Source organism: Drosophila bipectinata, chromosome 3L (assembly GCF_030179905.1).
Source record: "Drosophila bipectinata strain 14024-0381.07 chromosome 3L, DbipHiC1v2, whole genome shotgun sequence".
Taxonomy (NCBI): Eukaryota; Metazoa; Arthropoda; class Insecta; order Diptera; family Drosophilidae; genus Drosophila; species Drosophila bipectinata.
The window spans coordinates 27,566,873-27,589,951 of record NC_091738.1 but is presented as its reverse complement, the minus strand read 5'-3'; the positions used below and the strand labels follow the sequence as shown (position 1 = coordinate 27,589,951).

At 38.8% G+C, this 23,079-nt stretch overlaps 1 protein-coding gene and 2 long non-coding RNA genes across 5 annotated transcripts in view; 2 read left to right on the top strand and 1 right to left on the bottom strand.

Annotated features, from left to right (window-relative positions):
• Positions 1-23,079, bottom strand: part of eIF4B (eukaryotic translation initiation factor 4B) — a 184,144-nt gene that overhangs the window by 29,093 nt on the left and 131,972 nt on the right. The window lies entirely within an intron of this gene.
• LOC138926233 (uncharacterized) lies at positions 3,883-5,669 on the top strand. 2 transcript variants are annotated; one of them, XR_011442642.1, is made up of 3 exons: positions 3,883-4,026; positions 4,601-4,883; positions 5,533-5,669. It is a non-coding gene; the product is annotated as an uncharacterized lncRNA (long non-coding RNA). The 2 variants fall into 2 exon arrangements; XR_011442643.1 differs by lacking the exon at positions 5,533-5,669 and adding an exon at positions 4,934-5,045.
• LOC138926232 (uncharacterized) overlaps positions 22,913-23,079 on the top strand; it is a 33,451-nt gene continuing 33,284 nt past the window's right edge. For both annotated transcript variants that reach the window (XR_011442641.1, XR_011442640.1), the window contains exon 1: positions 22,913-23,054. This is a non-coding gene — a long non-coding RNA (uncharacterized lncRNA). The remainder of the gene's footprint in view (positions 23,055-23,079) is intronic.

The following is a 23,079-nucleotide window of genomic DNA, read 5'->3' as shown; positions in this document are numbered from 1 at the left end:
CAATAAGAAAACTTTTTCCAACCCAATTTCTGAACAAAATTTTTCTCAGTGGAAACATTTTGATTTTAAATTTGGGCTGTCAAATGAGTCACAATGAGAGCAAATGAGAGAGCTTCTAAAAAAATTGAGAATGCTCGCACTGTCAGTGTGCCGGCAGCGCTGCGGCAGAATTTCCTAACGTTAAGTTACCACATGCCGAAGAGGAAACGCATTTGATATTATACATTGATACATTGATATTATTTTACCGCATTAGTGTTAGTAACGAATAGCAGAAAGTAGGCAGTGAGCATGACGTTTCACACATTTATACTGTGTGTGTGCGGCAGAGCTCGGGCAGAGAAATTTCCTATGCCCCCGAGATAGGGCCGTGCCGACCTCTGCTTTGAAGTGACTATTTATGCCGAATAACGATCCCAAACACACATCCAAGCTTGCGAAAAAGTGGTTCCAGGACAATAAAGTCTACGTTATGGATTGGTCAGCTCAGTCACCCGACTTAAACCCTATTGAGCATTTGTAGGGCATCCTAAAAAAACGTTTAAATGGGTTTCAACCAAAAAATAAGAAGCAATTGTTGGAGAAAGTCCAGGAAGAGTGGTACTCCATTTAGCAAGCAATTTGTCCAATCTGGTGGAGTCTATACCCCGTAGGTGTGCTGCAATTTTGAAAAAAATGAATACTGAATACGTGGTAAATTTTTCTCAACTAGTAAATTTAGAAGGATTAGTCATTTCGTTTCTATTTTTATTTCCAGGTCAAAAACATTAAATTTAACTTCACTTTAATTTTTTAGCTAAATGAATAAAGTTAAATGGATTTCTGTTTTCTAGTATGTAAGATAGATGTACATATATATGTTTAAGAAAAATTATATTTTTCACTCATTACCACGTTTCTTATTAAAAATACGTATTTGAGCCCAAAGGAAAAATTCGTTTCTATTATTTTTTCCACCACTGTAAATAAATTAATAGTTTTTCTTGAATATACAAAGTCACCTTACTTTTTGAACACACCTCGTATGTATGGTTTTCATATATATCCCCAAACATACATAAGGTATGCGGAATAAAATACGAACAACTGTTGAAATACAAATATAAAAAACAATATAAGTCCGACTAACTTAAATTTGTTATATGGTTTTTATTAGACTATATTATATTTTTAAAAAAAATATTCATGACCATTGCGATCAGCCTTCCTTATATTTTTGGGTATTTTTCGCATAGCCTCCTGAATTCCATTTGTATCGATTTTAGCAAGCTCTCTTTTGATTTTTAATATCAAACAGTCAATGTTTTTTAAATTATATCCCTTGCTGTAAATATTTCTTTTTAAATTTGCCCAAAACCTTTCGATTGGCCTTAACTGAGGCACATTTGGAGGGTTTTGCAGCTTAGGTACGAATTCAATGTTCATCTGGTCAAGAGCCTCCAGAGTTGTTCTGACATAATGGGCAGACGCTAAGTCGGGCCAAAACACCGTATTATCACTTGCATGACACTTATCTATAAAAATCTTAAGCCCCGGAAGACAATTGTCCTTGTAAATTTGGGCATTGACAGCCAGTCCTCCCTTAAAAAAGACAGGTTCGCTAATACCACGCTCGCTTATGGCGAGCCACAGTAAAACCTTCTTAGGAAACTTTGTTTTTGTAATCTGGGTTACATTTTCAGGTGGTTGAGTACCGGGAAGCTTAAAGTAATGTTTTGGAGTCCATTTATGACCCTCCACTGTGAAATACGTGTCATCATCCATTTTGCAAACTTTCGAGCTGCCTGCAGAAAACAAATTTCTAGAGAGGGCACGCAGCCGAACTTTTATTGTCTCTCTCTGTTTTTCTGTGATTTTAGGAACGGTTTTTCTGCAACATTTGATCACTCCCATGTCTTTTACATACTTTTTAACAGTTTTGTCGCTCACATTGTATTTTTTAGCACGATACGATTTGGCTGAGTGACCCACAATTTCAGCCTTTAATTTGGCTCTTACGTGAGACTGCTGTAATGGACATTTTTTCCGGATCCACGGGATCTTTCCATTTTTTTCCCATTCTGAATATCCAAAATTACTTTATAAATAAAAGTTTTCTTAAATCCCATAGCAGAAAAGTGATGGAAAATTTCATTTTTCAGCTGAGATGGGTTATTTTCGCAATACATATGTGCAAATAGACGTTCTGCTGTGTTTAGAGCAGAGGTCGGCACGGCCCTATCTCGGGGGCATAGGAAATTTCTCTGCCCGAGCTCTGCCACACACACACAGTATACATGTGTGAAACGTCATGCACACAGCCTACTTTCTGCTATTCGTTACTAACACTAATGCGGTAAAATCATATCAATGTATTGGGGTGCCGATCCCTGGTTTAGAGACATCACCCCAACTACTCATTAACTAGAAAGCTCATTTTTATTGCTGTGCAGGCTGGAATAGTACCGCTATTTATTGCATTCTTTGTTTTGCTCTGTCGGCTATTGGAATTTTTTGCAACCGCGTTTAATTTTATTCGTATTTCATTCCGCATACCTTATGTACATATAAATACAATAAACACATATTTCGGAAAAAAACTCTCACTCGAACAACATTCGGGGGAGGAATACCCAAATGAATGAGTTAGAATGAATTCTAGAATGTATGATAGAACTATGCATATTTCCCTAAATTTTTAGACGCTACAAAAAAAATTGAAAAACAAGAAAGGAAAGCTATCTATACCCTTGCAGTTAAAACCGGATATATGTATATCGCAAACATCGGATATAGTTGGCCGATGTTATTTTTTTTGTAGGAGATTAGTACAAAATAAAAAAAAAACTCAATGGATCATTACCTTATGTTCCAAGGCTCCGATTAACGCTTGTTAAAAATTGTAATTTAAATAACTTTTGAAATATTGGTCAGAGCCATAGTTTGTAAAAATACTACTTTATAAATATAAGAATATTGTATTATTATTATTTTTTTTTTTATTGTATTATTTTGTATTATATGTATGTAAATATGTACTGTATATACAAATTTCGAATGTCCTTTCTGACGGCTCTTATTTTGTGTTTTTGTTGTAGAGCTCTACTTTTTGGTAGACAGATAGATAGTATGTACCATATTCTACTGTAAATTCAAGTTCTATACTACATTTAAACGAAAAAACATTGATTTTTTAAGCTAATGGATGTATGTATGTACATATATCGATAAGGTATTTCTGTTATTATTTACTTATTTCAAATATTTACCCAATGTTTTGACCACAGGTTTGCTGCACTGTACATAAACAAATCTTTTTGTAATAACAAATAATATATATGTACATTGAAAAAAAACCAATGTTTCACAACATTCTGTACCGACTGAAATGCAGTGTGGCCGCACAAATACATATTTGAAACACCAGTTACACAAAAATACTCTTTTTACACAATTTGCGTAATATATTTTCTTTATGGCTAAAAGCCTAGTATTCATATCGAAAAAAATGTCGAGTAAAATCGTTTATTCTTTCCAGCGTGACAGAATATTTTTAAGTTTGCACTTTGGTCCCTCATGAAATTGATTTGAATTTAAAAATTGTCAATGCTGGAAACAACTGATTTCAATAGATCTTCGGTTATCACAGAAGACCTTTGTAGATTTTTAATCTACTTTTGTGTAAAATCAATAAATAAACAATAATTGAAATAATAAATAAATAATAATTTTAAATAATGATTTTAGTTCAAATAAAAGAAATTGGTGCCATTAAATTGGCATCAAAATATTTTTTTCCCACAAATTACCGCAATTACAAATTAATTTAATAAGATCTTTTATTTCCATTGCATTGAACTAAACCTAATTTTGGCAATCATTTAGATTGATTTTCTACATTAAAGCCTAGTACTCTGCCGAACAACATATAAAAAAAACGGTGTGAAAAAAGGAAGAAGAAGAAAGTTTTACCTCCTGGATTTTACCGGCACTCTGACGACGAAAATTATGGCTATCAAATTGAATGGCGTTGCCGGATCAAAAAAAGTAAGCAGCTGATCTCGGGGTGTAAAATTATTCATTTGATTTATTTAGACACCCCAAACATGGAGCGAAAATTTAAAGAGAAATATTAGAGAGAGAGAGAGAGAGAAACAGAACAGCTGTTCAGTATTACCCTTTTCCTTAATTTTTTTGGTCACACTAGCTCGGTAGCCAATTAAAGAGCGATTTCGCTAGCACACGTGTTACAGCGGATTTTCGTCGTCAGAGTATTAGGCTTAAAAAAAATTGACACACCGACATAAACTATTTTCTAGCTATGGGTGTGAGCGGGAAGCAACTAGGTAAAAAACAGTTAACGAAAATTTTTTTTTTAACTGTATGGGTACAACATACTACTCTTTTCATACAACGAAAATGAACGAAAAAATTTTTTGAGACAGGGTTCAAAAAGCATTTAATCTCTTTCTTACGGTCATATTGTCATTGGAAAATGTATGTTTTTGTAGTCTCTAAAAGGAGCCGTGCCCAAAAATAAAGAATGTTAACCAAACGTTTCTCTAAACGTATCAAAAATAAAGCATTTGTTTCTGTACGTTTCTCTAAACATCATCCATAGGCAGCGTATTGGCAGCGTATCATCCACATGCAGAACATCAATAATTAATCATCAGTTAATCGATAACTCTTTTTAATTTGTTGTTGGCACCAATAAAACACGCAAAATCGCAATGGATCTTTTGGCACTTTCCCAAGAAGTCCCCGACGTCCCAAGAAGCAGCCAGAAATGTATCTATGGCAAGATCACTCTCCAAGTTTTAATAAACTGCCGTTGTGGATAAGCAACGGGAAACTAATCTTGCCTTGTCCAGTCGTTTGCATCGCATCTTTTTAGTTTTCTTGTAAGTTTTTTGCTTTTTTTAAATTAAATTATTTTACAAAACTTTTTTAGGCGCGAAGTTTGGTTGAAAAAATATTTGTTTATATATATTGCAAATATTTTTTTACATTCTTATGTGTAAAGGGGCCCATTCACAGACGAGCATCTTGGCAAACATTTTGTGCTCGCCGAAATTTTTCCTACTCTCCTACTTGGGGGAGGAAAGGAGGTAAAGGAAGTGGAAATTCACACAGTGACGGTGCATTAAGGGGAGGTTCTTTTGGATTTTTTTGAAAAAATCGATTTTTTTTTTGTATTATTTCGATGCGACGCATATTTCTTGAGCTAGAGCGTTTCAAACATACCCATGATAACAAGAAAGCTATCTAAAGGCAAAGTTTCTAAAAACTTTAAACCTGTTTTTCTCGGAACCATGTTTCGAAACCTCTTGTCGCGCACAGGGCTCGTTCTATTGATCCGATTTCCTTCATTCAAAAAATTTTTAAAAGTACATACTTTTTTGTATGCCTTATACCTAAAATTGGCATAAAAAATTGTTTACTTATAATTTTTAAACGAGATCAAAGTAAAAAAAAAGAGAAAAATTGTCAATTAGAAATTCCATCAATTTTAATAAATTATATACATTTCTAATTTCCGTTCACTACCAGCGGCCCTACACTCGACAAAGCAGAAAAATAGAGGTTGACGAGATCCGCCATTTTGAAGCCACCATTTTGAATTTCCTAAATATTGAATATTTTTTTTAATTGTTAATAAACAATGAATCAAAAGTTCAAAAGCATAAGTTCGTATGTCTTTTCATTTTCCCGCAATCCATTCTCAAAGTTTGCTTAATTTTCGGAAAAATCCAAAAGAACTTCCCCTTAAAAGCAGGTGAGCCAATATAGGAATTGCTTTGAACTTTTCGTATCTCGGAGCAGAGCAGAGCAGACAATTTTGATTTTTCTGCTACGGCTCCGCTCCCGCTCTCGAAAAAAGTGACAGCAATAGCAAAACGAAAAACTACGGGAGTTGCGTAGCTATTCAAACACTGCGATTTTCCACAAACCCAAACCGAAAATATCAAAAAGCTAGGTGAATAACAAAAGCCTTTTAAGAAGAATTTTAAAGGGTAGTGCCAGGGAAATCCTTCACTTCTTCGCGCCAAACCAAATGTCTCTATAACCTCACTCTCTCACGCCAAACCTCATGTCTACATTAGCACGCATTGGCCATGTACAAGGGAAAGCCGGAATCTCACTCACGCCCACAGTGACAATATGTAAGAAACAATATCAACCGCAACGATGGAAAAAGCGTATCGAATCGGTGCCAGAATAAGCGTGGAACATTTAGTAGAACAGAATATTTATATTTTTTTATTTTTTTGCTTAAATAATTTTGCTGTATCCGACCCATAATCATACCCTTTTTTATAGAGCCTAACTCGTTTGTTGCCATCATGTTTTGCGAGACAACATTACTTTATTTTGACTTCGAGAGATTGGTTTGTGAGTACCCATATTGTCTTGCTTGTCTGCTTTATAAAAGAAAGCGTATGAATAATTAATCTACATAACTATTTATCTATCGCGATGAAAGCTTCCGAAACATTCTTTCTAAATTTACCTCTTTTTGCTTAGTCTTTGTATTCAAACTTTATTAAAGATCTAGTAGTTAAAACAAATTAATTTCGACTGATTAGAATTTAAGAAAACCAGTAGGAGTAAAGATTTAGGTTAAGTAGACGGTAAGGAGAAAGAATGAAGGAAAGAATGAATATCAGAGTAAAAAGGTACTGGATTTTTATCTGAAGAACAGATTAATTTTTTTATTTTGATTATATTTTTATGGGCACCTGAGCTAAACGATTTCTCTTTATATGGGTAAAGAAAATTCAAATGCTGGTTTCACAACAATCCAAATAATGAATTCCCTACGGATATCTAAGTGGAACGCTTATGGCATTTCGGAGCATAAATTTTGGTTAGCTCAATTCCTACTCGACAATTATATCGACATAATGCTTTAGAAACACACAAATCATATAGACGATAAAGCACATGGAGGGACTGGAATCCTAATCAGAAGCCGTATTAAGCACCTCTATCATAACCCATTTTCTTAAAAACTACATACAGGCCACATCGATAAATATACAACCTAGCCACCGTATACTGCTCCCCTCGCTTCACTATAACGAAAGATGAGTTAATGTAGTTTTTTAAATCACGGGGAGACAACTTCATAGCAGCAGAAGACTACAATTCCAAGCACACACGCTGGGGTTCTCGTCTCGTATCTCCAAAAGGCAAACAGCTCTATAATGTAATTATCAAAGCCAAGAACAAGCTCTACTATGCTTCTTCTGGCACTCCAACATACTGACCGGCAGATCCGAAGAAACTATCCAAAAATCATTCCCAAAAATCTGATAAACGCCGAATGCTTTTTGGATCTTTCATCTGATTACTCGCCTGTCCTGTTTATTCTACACCAGTGGGGGGCGAAACGCACACATGTTTGAAATTTTAGTGTATGCGTATCAGAGAAAAACACAATGAGTGCAGAGCATTCACTGAGCTAAAAACGTAGTTTTTTATTTTGTTTTTCGTTAATTCAAAAGTTGGAATGGTCACTAAAATAGTGTATTTTGTTTTAAAGAAAGCTTTGCAAGCAACAGTTCTTAAAAAAATGAAAAACTACGCTTTCTATGCAGAAAACTTTTTCCAACCCAATTTCTGCGAAAATTTGTCTCAGTGGAAACATTTTGATTTTTAAGTTTTGGCTGTCAAATAAGTTAAAACGAGAGCAGATCAGAGAGCTTCTAAAAAATTTTAAAGTGCTCAAACTTTCAGTGTGCCGGCAGCGCTGCGGAAGAATTTCCTATCCTATGCACGCAAGCTATGTAAAATGAGAGTTTGCCCCCCACTGTTCTACACCCACATCCAGGAACATTGAAAAAATCATTAAAATTGACCTTATGGAAAACCAATAGGGTTAAGGGGTTATATACCTTCTTTGTCGTTGAAAAAGAGGAAAGTTCGAATTTTTTTTTAGGTATGTAGCAATTAATTAATTACACGGATGTTTTAATTTTTTGATAGTACACTTTATTAACTATTACATTATTACACATTATAATGTTTGTGCAAAATTTGGTGGAAAAATATTAAATAGTTTTCAAAGGGTGGCTGTTTCCCTTAGAGGCTTTTTTTTTAGAGCCTTGCGGTGACAGTTCCCCAGGTCGAACAGGTCAACTGAAACCATAAAAGTAAAAAAGTTTAGTGTTTATTAGTTTAGTGTAATTCCTTGTGCATGAACGATCGATTTAAAAATTTTTTTTAAGCATACGGGAACGTTTTATGCTAAAAATTAACTTTTTGGTCTCTAGAAATTTCATTAAAAAATTCATTTCGTCAAAAAAAAGTTTGTGCGTGAAAAGTTTAAGCACAGAAGAATTTCATTACGAACATTTTCCGCCAATCCATGTCACCGCAAAGTCATTTTTCAAGAAACACCATTTCGAGATATTCGCGTTTAAGGTTTCAAGTTCAGTTCAAGGCCGCGACGAGGCGCGCGGTTAGGAGCGCTGTAAAGCAATAAAAAAATTTTCGGTATTTTGAAAATAAAAAAGGTATAAAACCCCTTAAGTACGGAAAGTATATTAGCTCACACATTAAGTTCTCACCTCAACGATGAAGCCAACGTAGATAGCTTTGTTAATTCACTGGTGTCTGTACTCGTCTCTGCATCTCGAACTTTAAAACCCTAAACTATAAATACACAATGCAACCAAAAGAAGATAAATCTACAAATCGAACAGCTCGTCCTTGAAAAGCGACGCTTACGTCGAGAGTGGAAATTCCACAGATCGCAATCTGCTCAGCATAGCTCAATACATGCACTAAAATAGTGCCTCACCCCAGCTTACTAAAGCTGTACGGCAAAAAGAAGCATATGTCCAGCGCCGCTACTTACAGAAATTGTTAACTTATAGCACAAAACACTCAATATGGAGAGCTCACCTAACTCTGAGCTTACCGAAAGAAACCGTGATGCCTATAAAAAATCATGAGCGCACAGCGATGCAGCCGATGAGCCAAACACCTTAAAAAATTGTTCCAAGCAAATTCTGCCACCCACATGCGCTTAGAGTCTTACCTTTACGACAGAAAATTTGCTGTGAGGTGCAACACTGCTATTTCTGATGATTTCACTATTGAAGATGGAGTTTATCAAGGTTGGCCCTAGCAACATTATATGTCCTCTACACAGCGGACATCCCGACAAGCACATGACTCACAACATCTACGTTTGGTGTTGATACAGCTATGCCGATTCACCCAAATGCGCAACTAGCTCTTTATCTGGTCGACGTTGAAAAATGGTTGTCAGATTAGCAAATTAAAGTAAACAAACAAAAATCCACGTTACGTTCAAATTGAACAGGCAAAACGCTTACGTGGCATTCTGGAAGTAAAATTGTCTCTCAAGGATATGGATTTGCCCTACTGGCGGAGGTTGAGGAAAACCAACCAGCGCAAGACACAGCAAAAAAACCAAAGCCCCTTCAATCTATATCAGGGAGAAAAGTTCGAGTGCCATGGTCAACCGTTGATCGTTGAACAGTGACAACTTTTATGTTGTTCCGCTTATCAAAGGGAACAACCATGAATCAAAAGTTTAGACCAAGACTCCCGAGCACTTCCGAATCGTGTCCAAATGCTCAGAAAAAATGTTACACGTAATAGCTAAAAAGCAACAAGGGCCTACAATTTGTATTAATTTAAAAATAGCGACAATAATCATTATTTACGGTCCCTACCTACAAATGGATGTAGGAAGGGAATCGAACGCGATTTTACCGCCGCGGAAATAAAAACCGCCCATAAAAAAAAGGGCTTCGCCGCCAAGAATGTTATTAACATTCTAAATAAAGACAAAAAGCCACAGTCCCACATACTGGTCAACCGACTCACGCAAGCTCCCATACCTTATTGATTTTGCGGTGACAAAAAACATACCTGGCAATCTAATAAGTGCCAACGCAGTCTCGTTCTTATCATCAGACCACTCCGACAGCTTGTGCTTTTAACGCTTCTTCAAAGCCCAGAAATAACCAAACACTCCTTCAGCCTTACGTCGCCAAAAACGAACTGGCTAGCCCCGGAGCTTTACATGGAATCGGACATCGACTACATTACGAGCGCCCTGAACGAAATCTCTACTCCTCATGGTAAGGAAGTAGACCGAACAAATACTACAAATCTAATCAGCAAATTGAACAGCTCGAGAACAGCGAGAAAATTGACGCACGCGTCGTAATTGGCAAAACAACAGATCCCCAGCTTCAAAGCAACGTCTAAAGGAAGCAACATGATCGCTCGACCAGGCTCTTCACCAACAGCAAGAAAATGCACATCTGAGGTACATCCAGTACATCCATTTCGCCAACAAGCACAAAGTACCTCTTGTGGAGGGCCCACCCAATACTTAGCGCCCCAAGTGAAACGACCACCCCGATTAGAAACTCTTCGGGATGCTGGGCTCGCAGCGACGAAGACCGAGCTGAAATATTCGCTACACATCTCCAAAGTGTCTTCCAGCCAAACCCAGCCTCAAATTCATTCCTCCTGCCAGTAGTTCAGCTAGAGGCTACCCCTCAGCCAACTACACCTTTATTCCGGCCGAACGAAATCGAAAAAGTCATAAGAGGGCTAAGACCAAAAAAGGCTCCCTTGGTGACCTACTGACGCCAAGAAGCTGATCGAACTTCCAAAATGCGCTATAGAGGTCGTCTGCAAACTATTTAATGGAATCATTAATCTTGGTTATTTCCCAATTACCGAAGCCTGGAAAAGACCACACAATTTCGTCATGATACAGACCATTAAGAAAAGATTAAAGAAATAATAGCAACGTCTAAAAAAAAAAATTGTTTTTGGCCGATTGTCACTGAATAGTGAAGTACAAGAAATTATAGTTAATTTGGTGCAAGATACAGATACTGATAGTCTCAGATCAATTTTTTTTTTGGCATGCGATAGGGCAACATCCAAAATATAAAAAATTGAGTGAAATAAAATCTCCGGCGGCACCTCAAAGAAAACAAAATTTTCGGTATTAACGATCCTGCAAAATCTATTGAACGGATCGTTTTGAAATTTTGCACAGTATTTATCTACTAAATTCTTGAGTAACATTGTCGAGTTTCTATTTTTGTTTAATTTTTTAAGGCACTTGAAAATCAAAAACCCTTATTTTTGAGAAAAAACGTCGAGACATTTGATGCTCTAAAAATAATATATTTAAAAAAAAATTGTTTATCTGGTCGAATATAACACAAAACACATATAACACAATATTTGTAACCCCTAAAAAAATTGATTTATAAAAAAACAAAAACCGGAACCGGAACTTTTGTGCGCATAAAAATTCCCAATCGCGATATTTAAAACCGATTTTAAAATTTCCGACCCAGAGGGCTCGCAAGGTTGAATTAAATTTTTTCCAAATTCAACCCTTTTTTTTATAAAATTTATCTTGTCTTATTTAGGATTAATGTATCTGTATTAATGTTTTTTTTAAAGCTGTTCAACCATTGAACCCTATTATATATACAAATTCTTAAGTTAGAGTTTCAAGGGATCGGACCCATGGAATAAGAGACTAACAGCATGGTCTAAAACCGAGCCCCTGCAGCCTAACACAAACACATACATAAGTGGTGCGCTTATCGCTCTTGAGAAAGGGTCGCATAGCATGTCAGCGTGCAGTGCGTTGATAAGTAGTTTTAAATAGATTTAAGATTTTGAGGTATCCTACTTATAAGAGAACTTTACAAAATAAATTCAGTTTCCAAAAGGAACTCATTGAAATAAGACCCTTTATTTGGGGCTCCTCTTAACAATTGCTTTGCTTTTATTTATTGAATCTACTCTTAATTTTGAGACTAACAATAAGTTGACGAATCTTAACATTCAAATTTAACTAACAGTATACTAACACTGCATTCTGGTTGCGCGTTCTTTAGATCGGTCGCTGGGTGGGTAAGTCATTGCGACGAAGGCGTTGCTCAACCTTGGTTGCTCAATTTTGTTAGACCTCTCGCCAGTTGGTTAGGGTGCACCGAGAGCTTGGTTAAGTACTTTACCTTCTGTTCTGCGATCACTTCTTTGACTGGTGAAATGTTTAAGTGGCGGTGTATGTTTTCGTTGCGAACGTACCATGGTGCCCCGCTGATTGTTCTCAAGTTCTTCGACTGAACTCTCTGAACTATGTCAATGTTTCTATTGCTGGCGTTCCCCTATAACTGGGAGCCGTACATCCATATAGGTTTTAGTACCGAGTTGTACAACAGGACTTTATGTTCAAGGCTAAGAGGTGACCGAGCATTGATAAGCCAATGAAGGCTGCTGGCTTTTAGCCTTAGGTGTGTTCTTTTGGCTTCAATGTGCCGGCGCCATGTGAGTCTTCTGTCGAGATGTACTCCTAGGTATGTTACTTCGTTTGCTTGTAGGAGTAGAGTGTTCCTGTTCAGAGTAAACGTAACGTGCTTGCATTTTACTTCGTTCACTTTAATTCGCCAATCTGATAGCCATTTTTCAACATCGACGATATGTAGAGCTAGCTTTGCAGTTGCTTGAATCGGGCATTTTGTGCGGCTAAGAATAGCTGTGTCATCGGCAAACGTAGATGTTGTTAGTCGTGTGCTTGTCGGGATGTCTGCTGTATAGACATATAATATTGGCCCCAGCACGCTACCTTGAGGAACTCCAGCTCCAACAGTGTAATCATCAGATATAGCAGTGTAGCACCTCACAACAAATTTTCTGTCTTAAAGGTAAGATTCTAAAATATTGTGGGTGCTGTAGGGGAGCATTGTGTAGATCTTGTACATTAGACCTTTTAGCCAGACTCTATCAAATGCTTGAGAGACATCTAAAAATATGGCAGTACAGTACTCTCGTTTTTTCGAACGAGTTCCGAATTTCTAATGTAATCCGGTTGACCTGCTCAATGTGACGGGATTTTTTCCTGGAGTTTAGATAGGCAAGAGGGTAGGCTTGTAGGTCTATACGACGTGTGGTCTTTCCCCGGCTTTGCTATCATTATTATAATTGACTTTTTCCATATCACTGGAAAATGGCCAAGTTTTGGGATGGCATTAAAGAGCTGGGTGAGAGGGCAACGGCGCAGTATGGGAGCTCAATGATCATTTTGGGAGTTATGAGGTCGCAGCCCGGGAATTTTTTCGAATTCAGTTGTCTTTTGATGATGTTAACGATTTCGTTTGATCGAAACTCAATTGGCTTAATTGGTTGAGGCTGGGGGTCATATGTTAAAATAGGCCAAGTAAACGTATTGGTGGCAGGATTAGGTTGGAAGACATTTTTAAGGTGTTTGGCAAACGTGCTGGCTCTGTCTGCGTCGCTGCGCGCTCACCTGCCTGTGGAATTTCTAATAGGCATAACGGTTTCTTTCGCTGAGCTCAGAATTGGGTGAGCTCTCCATAGCAAACGTGGACAAACGTTTCTTCTTGCTGTAGAGCTTGATCAAGTTGACGTGAGGCATGTTTAAAGCTTTGCTTGGCAGATTGCGATCTGTGGAATTGCCATTCTCGACTTAAGCGTCGCTTTTCGAGGACGAGCTGTTCGATTTGTAGATTTGTCTTCTTTTGAATGCATTGTGTGTTTATATTTGAAGGTGTTGAAACTCGAGCTGCAGAGACGAGTACAGACTCCAGTGAATTAACAAAACTGTATACGTTGGCTCCGTCGCTGAGGTGAGGAATTAGCTCAATGTGTAAGCTAAAATACTTCCTGTACTTAACCCAGTTGGTTTTATGTGAGGTCAGTTTTGATGATTGATTCAATGTTCCTGGGTGTCGGAGTAGAGTAAAAAGGACAGGCGAGTGATCAGATGAAAGATCCGAAAGGCATTCGGCGCTTATCAGATTTTTAGGAATGTTTTTGGTAATCGCAAAGTCTATTAAATCGGGAAGTTTCTTTGGGTCTGGCGGCCAGTATGTTGGAGTGCCAGATGAAACATAGTCTAGCTTGTTCTAAGCTTTGATGATTGCATTATAGAGCTGCTTTCCTTTTGGGGTCACGTAACGAGATCCCCAGTGTATGTGCTTGGCATTGTAGTCTCCTGCTGCTATGAAGTGGTCTCCGCGTGAGTTGAAAAACTGCATAAACTCATCTTCGGCTATGGTGAAGCGTGGGGAGCAGTATACGGCGGCTAGAGTGTCATGAAGGGTTGCCTAATTTAGGCATTCTCCCTTGAGCGACGTTCATTTTCAAGTCCTCTTAAGTCGCCCTGTGTATAAGCTATTGGGCTTACCCAGTCCATTGCTCCTGTGAGCTATACATGAATTCCACAAGCTCCTCCGGATCTGGTAGCTATCCGACGATGGCACGATATCTCCTACAATTGTACAAAATGTGCTCTGGGTCCTCGTATGCTCCTGGGCAGTTGGGGCACACTGGACTTTCGTCGTGTCCGAATCTATGGAGGTATTTTCTGTACCCCCTGTAAGAAACTGGGTAAGCTGGTAACTAACCTGACCGTTGTTTCTTCCGATCCACTCCTGGATTTTTGTGATTAGCCTGTGCGTCCATCTACCTTTGGCCGTTGAATCCCACGTCTCCTGCCATGAGGATAATGCCGCTTGTCGGGCTGACCTCTTGAAGGCCTCTCGGGATGAATTCCTTCCCTGTTGCCGATTGGATGCGTAGATTTCCTCCGCTTTATTAGCCAGAATATCAATGGGAATCATTCCGGCTAGAACGAGGGCGGCTTCCTCGGATATGGTTCTAAATCCGGGGCCGCTAGTCGGTATCAATTGGAGTCGGTATCAAGTTTATCAATTGGAATCATTCCGGCTAGAACGGGGGCGACTTCCTCGGATATGGTTCTAAAGCCGGATATGACGCGTAGGGCCGCCAGTCGGTACGATGCCCCTAGCTTTTTTTTAAGCCCCTGTTGTCTTCTGACTGACGCAGCCCATATCGGCGCTGCGTACAGCAAGACCGACGTGACGACACTGGCTAAAAGACGTCTCCTGCCTTCCTTTGGGCCTCCCACGTTTGGCAGCATCCCTGAGAGTGCTCCTTGGATCCTTGCAGCTTTTATGGTGGAGTACTCCACGTGCGCTCCGTAGGACATCCTGTTGTCCAGCATTACCCCTAGGTATTTAATTTGCCTTTTTTGACGTGATGAAGCAGTTGCCCACCTGGATGGTAATGTACTCCACCTTCTTCCCTTCTGAATCAGAAGAGAACTGATTCAGTTTTATGTGCTGCTAGGTCCAGTCCAGAGTCAGACATCCAGGTTGAAATTCTCCGTATTGCTTCACTCGCATTGTTTTCCACGTCCTTGGATCCTTCGGCAGCACGAGCAGCGCCAGGTAGTCAGCGAAGCCGATGAGTTTACATCCCGTCGGTAGTTTGATCCTGAGTACTTCATCGTACATGATGATCCAAAGAAGTGGCCCGAGGACCGATTCTTGCGGCACCCCCGCAGTCGCCTCATAAGATTTTGGTCCTTCGTCCGTGTCGTTCAGCAGTATCCTATCTGAAAGGTAGCCGGATAATATTAGTTGTAGGTATCTAGGAGTGCCTGCCAAGAACAAGGCTCGTTGGATGCGTGTCCAATTAGCCGAGTTGATGTTGCGTTGCGGATGTCTAGTGTTACCATCGCGCAATACTCCTTTTCTCCCCATTTCCACCGAGTTCCCACGATGGCTGCTTCCGCCGTGTCGGTCACGGCTTTGATGGCGTCCACCGTGGAGCCCTCCTTAGGGAAGCCGTACTGGCTGACCGAGAGCGTAACTTTGGCCTCAGCGAATTTCGATCGCTTTGGCGATCTTGAGGACTTTCCCTACCGTGTCTAGGAGACATATGGGCCTGAATCCTGATGGGTCGTCTGTCGCCTTTTGTTCCCTTTCGGCAGCAGAATGAGGTTCTGCCTCTTCCACTTTTTTGGAAAAGTGCCGTGCTGAAGACACTTCTTGAAGGTCTCAGCGACGACCTCCGGTATCTCCTGCATGGCCTGCCTCAGGACGGAATTTGGCACTCCGTCTGGTCCTAGAGTCTTTCCAGCCTTAATCTTTTTTGCGTAGCCTCGGATCTTTTCCTCCGTAACTGGCGTAAACGGCTCCCCATCATCTGCTGGTATCTCTCCCTCTCCGGGTGCTTCGGGAACAGAGCCTCCACTTTTTTCCTTAATAGGGTAGGGCATGTTGGTCTAAGGTGTTAAGGCTGTGCCCCATGGGTCCATCTCCGCCTCGTCACAGATTTTTTTAAAGCATTCACGTTTGCTTGCTTTTATTGCCAGTTTCAAGGCCCTCTTAGCTGCCTTGAACTCCTCCGTTCGGGTGGTTAGGTCCTTTGAGCCTCTTGCCCTTTGGAAGCGTCTTCTTGCCCGCAGCAGGCGGTCCTTAGTTGCTGAATGTCCTGGTTCCACCAGTATACTGATGCTCCTCTTCTGCTAAGTTTCCTCCTAGGCATGGCACTGTCGCTAGCATGTGCTAGTGATCCTGAGAGTTCCTCCGCTGGTCCCTCCGGGGAGGATGATGAAGTCCGGTCCAGCGTCTGCAGGGTTACCGAGAGTGCTTCTCGATCGAAACGCGTGTCCTTCCATTTCGGTCCTGTCACCTTAAGAATCCGTTTCCTACTTACCCCTCCAAATGTGAAGTGTATTGCCTGGTGGTCGCTGAAATTAAAAGTGTCGCTGACCTCCCAGTTGCACCTCCTTATTAGTGCGCTGCTAACGAAGGTGATGTCGATAATAGATCCACGCCCTGCCTTGCTGTATGTCAGCTTTTGGCCTCTATTGGCCAAAACCACGTCCAGTGCCACAAAGAGTTCCAGGAGACTGATGCCCCTCTCGTTCGGTGCTCGGCTTCTCCACTCCAGGGACCAGGCGTTGAAGTCCCATCCAATGACTACCGGCGATCTGCTTCTTGCATCAGCAACCAAGCTTCCTAGCATCCTCAGGTAGCGCAAGATTTCCCATCTTGGCGGGGCGTAGCAGCTGTAAAATGGAACCCCAATTATTTTGGCCCGGACAAAACCTTCGCTGGATGTCCTTATGTCAAGACATAAGGCTCCCAAGGGGAGCCCTCTCCGTTGACCACAGAGCAGCTCCCTTGCATCTGCTTGCCAGCCATCCGTTTCCTGGGATAATCCTATATGGTTCCGAGATGAGGAGTACCTGTGTCTGCTCGTCTCTGACCGCCTGCCTAAGCATCGACTAAGCCTCGCAAGGGTTAAGGTTGAGCTGGGTGCACTTCATTAGCTGTTCCTTTGTGAGAGGGCGCTCCTGAACATCAGACATTTCCCACTTCCTGTTATGTGTCCCGCTTCCTTTCCGGCGTTGCTGCAGAACGCACACTTTGGTTCTTCCGCGCAGTCTTTTGCCATATGGCCGTCCTTGCCACATCTCCTACACATTCGTGAGCGGTCGATGGCGCTCTAACATTGTTTCGCCATGTGCCCAAACTCGAGGCATCTGAAGCACTCCATGAGTCTTTACCTAGTCTGCACCGCACCTAGCCTACCTTCAACCAGCCTATCTTCATTGCTTTCCGAGCACACGCTGCAAGCCGTCTAATTATGGCTGTCTGCGTCTGGCCAAAAGCTTTCCTTTTTATACCCTTGCAGAGGGTATTATAATTTGTGTGTAATTTGGTCAAAAGTGTGCAACGCAGTGAAGGAGACATCTCCGACATCTCTTAGAGTTAGAAAGCTGGAATTTAATACAGATTCTATTTTTAGTCAGTTGATCCAACCTACCAAATTTCATTAGGATCGGCCGACTATATCCCATAGCTGCCATATAACTGAACGATCGAAAATGGTATTTGGTAGAAATATCAACTTTCGTATTTTTGAAGATAGAAGTTTGGGACTTTTTTTTAGATTTTGTATTGTAATAAATTGGATTATATATTCCTATTCCCATAAGGATTGGCCAACTATATCCGATGTTTGCGATATATATCCGGTTTTAACTGCAAGGGTATATAAGCTTCGGCTCCGCCCGAAGTTAGCTTTCCTTTCTTGTTTTTTTTTTTTTGTTACCGGTCATTTAGAATTTGGAAATGGCTTGTACATCAATACGAGCATCAGCTAGAATTCCTGTATTCATCATAAAGCTTAGAGGCCCAGACGACCGAGGGGCGCTCAAGAAACGATTTGTTAGAATATATAAAGCTATTTGTAATTTATTAAGCTAGGAGGAGTTAGTAAGGAAATTTAAAAATCTATGTTTTAAATTTGAGGGACAGGAAAGAGATGGTATAGAGTAGAGACCATTGTAGTTCGAACCTCTAAGTGAAAAAGTTAGGAAATTCTTTTGTACGGATTCTATGCGGTTCTTATGTACTCCATATTGTCCTTGCCACATCTCCTACACATTCGTGAGCGGTCGATGGCGCTCTAACATTGTTTCGCCATGTGCCCAAACTCGAGGCATCTGAAGCACTCCATGAGTCTTTACCTAGTCTGCACCGCACCTAGCCTACCTTCAACCAGCCTATCTTCATTGCTTTCCGAGCACACGCTGCAAGCCGTCTAATTATGGCTGTCTGCGTCTGGCCAAAAGCTTTCCTTTTTATACCCTTGCAGAGGGTATTATAATTTGTGTGTAATTTGGTCAAAAGTGTGCAACGCAGTGAAGGAGACATCTCCGACATCTCTTAGAGTTAGAAAGCTGGAATTTAATACAGATTCTATTTTTAGTCAGTTGATCCAACCTACCAAATTTCATTAGGATCGGCCGACTATATCCCATAGCTGCCATATAACTGAACGATCGAAAATGGTATTTGGTAGAAATATCAACTTTCGTATTTTTGAAGATAGAAGTTTGGGACTTTTTTTTAGATTTTGTATTGTAATAAATTGGATTATATATTCATATTCCCATAAGGATCGGCCAACTATATCCGATGTTTGCGATATATATCCAGTTTAAACTGCAAGGGTATATAAACTTCGGCTCCGCCCGAAGTTAGCTTTCCTTTCTTGTTTTATTTCATTTTTCGTTATTCAAAAGTTGAGTGGGAACTAAAATAGTGTATTTTATTTTAAAGACATCTTTTGTAGCAACATTTCTTAAACAAATGAAAAACTACGCTTCCCTATCTACATTATCCAATAAGAAAACTTTTTCCAACCCAATTTCTGAACAAAATTTTTCTCAGTGGAAACATTTTGATTTTAAATTTGGGCTGTCAAATGAGTCACAATGAGAGCAAATGAGAGAGCTTCTAAAAAAATTGAGAATGCTCGCACTGTCAGTGTGCCGGCAGCGCTGCGGCAGAATTTCCTAACGTTAAGTTACCACATGCCGAAGAGGAAACGCATTTGATATTATACATTGATACATTGATATTATTTTACCGCATTAGTGTTAGTAACGAATAGCAGAAAGTAGGCAGTGAGCATGACGTTTCACACATTTATACTGTGTGTGTGCGGCAGAGCTCGGGCAGAGAAATTTCCTATGCCCCCGAGATAGGGCCGTGCCGACCTCTGCTTTGAAGTGACTATTTATGCCGAATAACGATCCCAAACACACATCCAAGCTTGCGAAAAAGTGGTTCCAGGACAATAAAGTCTACGTTATGGATTGGTCAGCTCAGTCACCCGACTTAAACCCTATTGAGCATTTGTAGGGCATCCTAAAAAAACGTTTAAATGGGTTTCAACCAAAAAATAAGAAGCAATTGTTGGAGAAAGTCCAGGAAGAGTGGTACTCCATTTAGCAAGCAATTTGTCCAATCTGGTGGAGTCTATACCCCGTAGGTGTGCTGCAATTTTGAAAAAAATGAATACTGAATACGTGGTAAATTTTTCTCAACTAGTAAATTTAGAAGGATTAGTCATTTCGTTTCTATTTTTATTTCCAGGTCAAAAACATTAAATTTAACTTCACTTTAATTTTTTAGCTAAATGAATAAAGTTAAATGGATTTCTGTTTTCTAGTATGTAAGATAGATGTACATATATATGTTTAAGAAAAATTATATTTTTCACTCATTACCACGTTTCTTATTAAAAATACGTATTTGAGCCCAAAGGAAAAATTCGTTTCTATTATTTTTTCCACCACTGTAAATAAATTAATAGTTTTTCTTGAATATACAAAGTCACCTTACTTTTTGAACACACCTCGTATGTATGGTTTTCATATATATCCCCAAACATACATAAGGTATGCGGAATAAAATACGAACAACTGTTGAAATACAAATATAAAAAACAATATAAGTCCGACTAACTTAAATTTGTTATATGGTTTTTATTAGACTATATTATATTTTTAAAAAAAATATTCATGACCATTGCGATCAGCCTTCCTTATATTTTTGGGTATTTTTCGCATAGCCTCCTGAATTCCATTTGTATCGATTTTAGCAAGCTCTCTTTTGATTTTTAATATCAAACAGTCAATGTTTTTTAAATTATATCCCTTGCTGTAAATATTTCTTTTTAAATTTGCCCAAAACCTTTCGATTGGCCTTAACTGAGGCACATTTGGAGGGTTTTGCAGCTTAGGTACGAATTCAATGTTCATCTGGTCAAGAGCCTCCAGAGTTGTTCTGACATAATGGGCAGACGCTAAGTCGGGCCAAAACACCGTATTATCACTTGCATGACACTTATCTATAAAAATCTTAAGCCCCGGAAGACAATTGTCCTTGTAAATTTGGGCATTGACAGCCAGTCCTCCCTTAAAAAAGACAGGTTCGCTAATACCACGCTCGCTTATGGCGAGCCACAGTAAAACCTTCTTAGGAAACTTTGTTTTTGTAATCTGGGTTACATTTTCAGGTGGTTGAGTACCGGGAAGCTTAAAGTAATGTTTTGGAGTCCATTTATGACCCTCCACTGTGAAATACGTGTCATCATCCATTTTGCAAACTTTCGAGCTGCCTGCAGAAAACAAATTTCTAGAGAGGGCACGCAGCCGAACTTTTATTGTCTCTCTCTGTTTTTCTGTGATTTTAGGAACGGTTTTTCTGCAACATTGATCACTCCCATGTCTTTTACATACTTTTTAACAGTTTTGTCGCTCACATTGTATTTTTTAGCACGATACGATTTGGCTGAGTGACCCACAATTTCAGCCTTTAATTTGGCTCTTACGTGAGACTGCTGTAATGGACATTTTTTCCGGATCCACGGGATCTTTCCATTTTTTTCCCATTCTGAATATCCAAAATTACTTTATAAATAAAAGTTTTCTTAAATCCCATAGCAGAAAAGTGATGGAAAATTTCATTTTTCAGCTGAGATGGGTTATTTTCGCAATACATATGTGCAAATAGACGTTCTGCTGTGTTTAGAGCAGAGGTCGGCACGGCCCTATCTCGGGGGCATAGGAAATTTCTCTGCCCGAGCTCTGCCACACACACACAGTATACATGTGTGAAACGTCATGCACACAGCCTACTTTCTGCTATTCGTTACTAACACTAATGCGGTAAAATCATATCAATGTATTGGGGTGCCGATCCCTGGTTTAGAGACATCACCCCAACTACTCATTAACTAGAAAGCTCATTTTTATTGCTGTGCAGGCTGGAATAGTACCGCTATTTATTGCATTCTTTGTTTTGCTCTGTCGGCTATTGGAATTTTTTGCAACCGCGTTTAATTTTATTCGTATTTCATTCCGCATACCTTATGTACATATAAATACAATAAACACATATTTCGGAAAAAACTCTCACTCGAACAACATTCGGGGGAGGAATACCCAAATGAATGAGTTAGAATGAATTCTAGAATGTATGATAGAACTATGCATATTTCCCTAAATTTTTAGACGCTACAAAAAAAATTGAAAAACAAGAAAGGAAAGCTATCTATACCCTTGCAGTTAAAACCGGATATATGTATATCGCAAACATCGGATATAGTTGGCCGATGTTATTTTTTTTGTAGGAGATTAGTACAAAATAAAAAAAAACTCAATGGATCATTACCTTATGTTCCAAGGCTCCGATTAACGCTTGTTAAAAATTGTAATTTAAATAACTTTTGAAATATTGGTCAGAGCCATAGTTTGTAAAAATACTACTTTATAAATATAAGAATATTGTATTATTATTATTTTTTTTTTTTATTGTATTATTTTGTATTATATGTATGTAAATATGTACTGTATATACAAATTTCGAATGTCCTTTCTGACGGCTCTTATTTTGTGTTTTTGTTGTAGAGCTCTACTTTTTGGTAGACAGATAGATAGTATGTACCATATTCTACTGTAAATTCAAGTTCTATACTACATTTAAACGAAAAAACATTGATTTTTTAAGCTAATGGATGTATGTATGTACATATATCGATAAGGTATTTCTGTTATTATTTACTTATTTCAAATATTTACCCAATGTTTTGACCACAGGTTTGCTGCACTGTACATAAACAAATCTTTTTGTAATAACAAATAATATATATGTACATTGAAAAAAAACCAATGTTTCACAACATTCTGTACCGACTGAAATGCAGTGTGGCCGCACAAATACATATTTGAAACACCAGTTACACAAAAATACTCTTTTTACACAATTTGCGTAATATATTTTCTTTATGGCTAAAAGCCTAGTATTCATATCGAAAAAAATGTCGAGTAAAATCGTTTATTCTTTCCAGCGTGACAGAATATTTTTAAGTTTGCACTTTGGTCCCTCATGAAATTGATTTGAATTTAAAAATTGTCAATGCTGGAAACAACTGATTTCAATAGATCTTCGGTTATCACAGAAGACCTTTGTAGATTTTTAATCTACTTTTGTGTAAAATCAATAAATAAACAATAATTGAAATAATAAATAAATAATAATTTTAAATAATGATTTTAGTTCAAATAAAAGAAATTGGTGCCATTAAATTGGCATCAAAATATTTTTTTCCCACAAATTACCGCAATTACAAATTAATTTAATAAGATCTTTTATTTCCATTGCATTGAACTAAACCTAATTTTGGCAATCATTTAGATTGATTTTCTACATTAAAGCCTAGTACTCTGCCGAACAACATATAAAAAAAACGGTGTGAAAAAAGGAAGAAGAAGAAAGTTTTACCTCCTGGATTTTACCGGCACTCTGACGACGAAAATTATGGCTATCAAATTGAATGGCGTTGCCGGATCAAAAAAAGTAAGCAGCTGATCTCGGGGTGTAA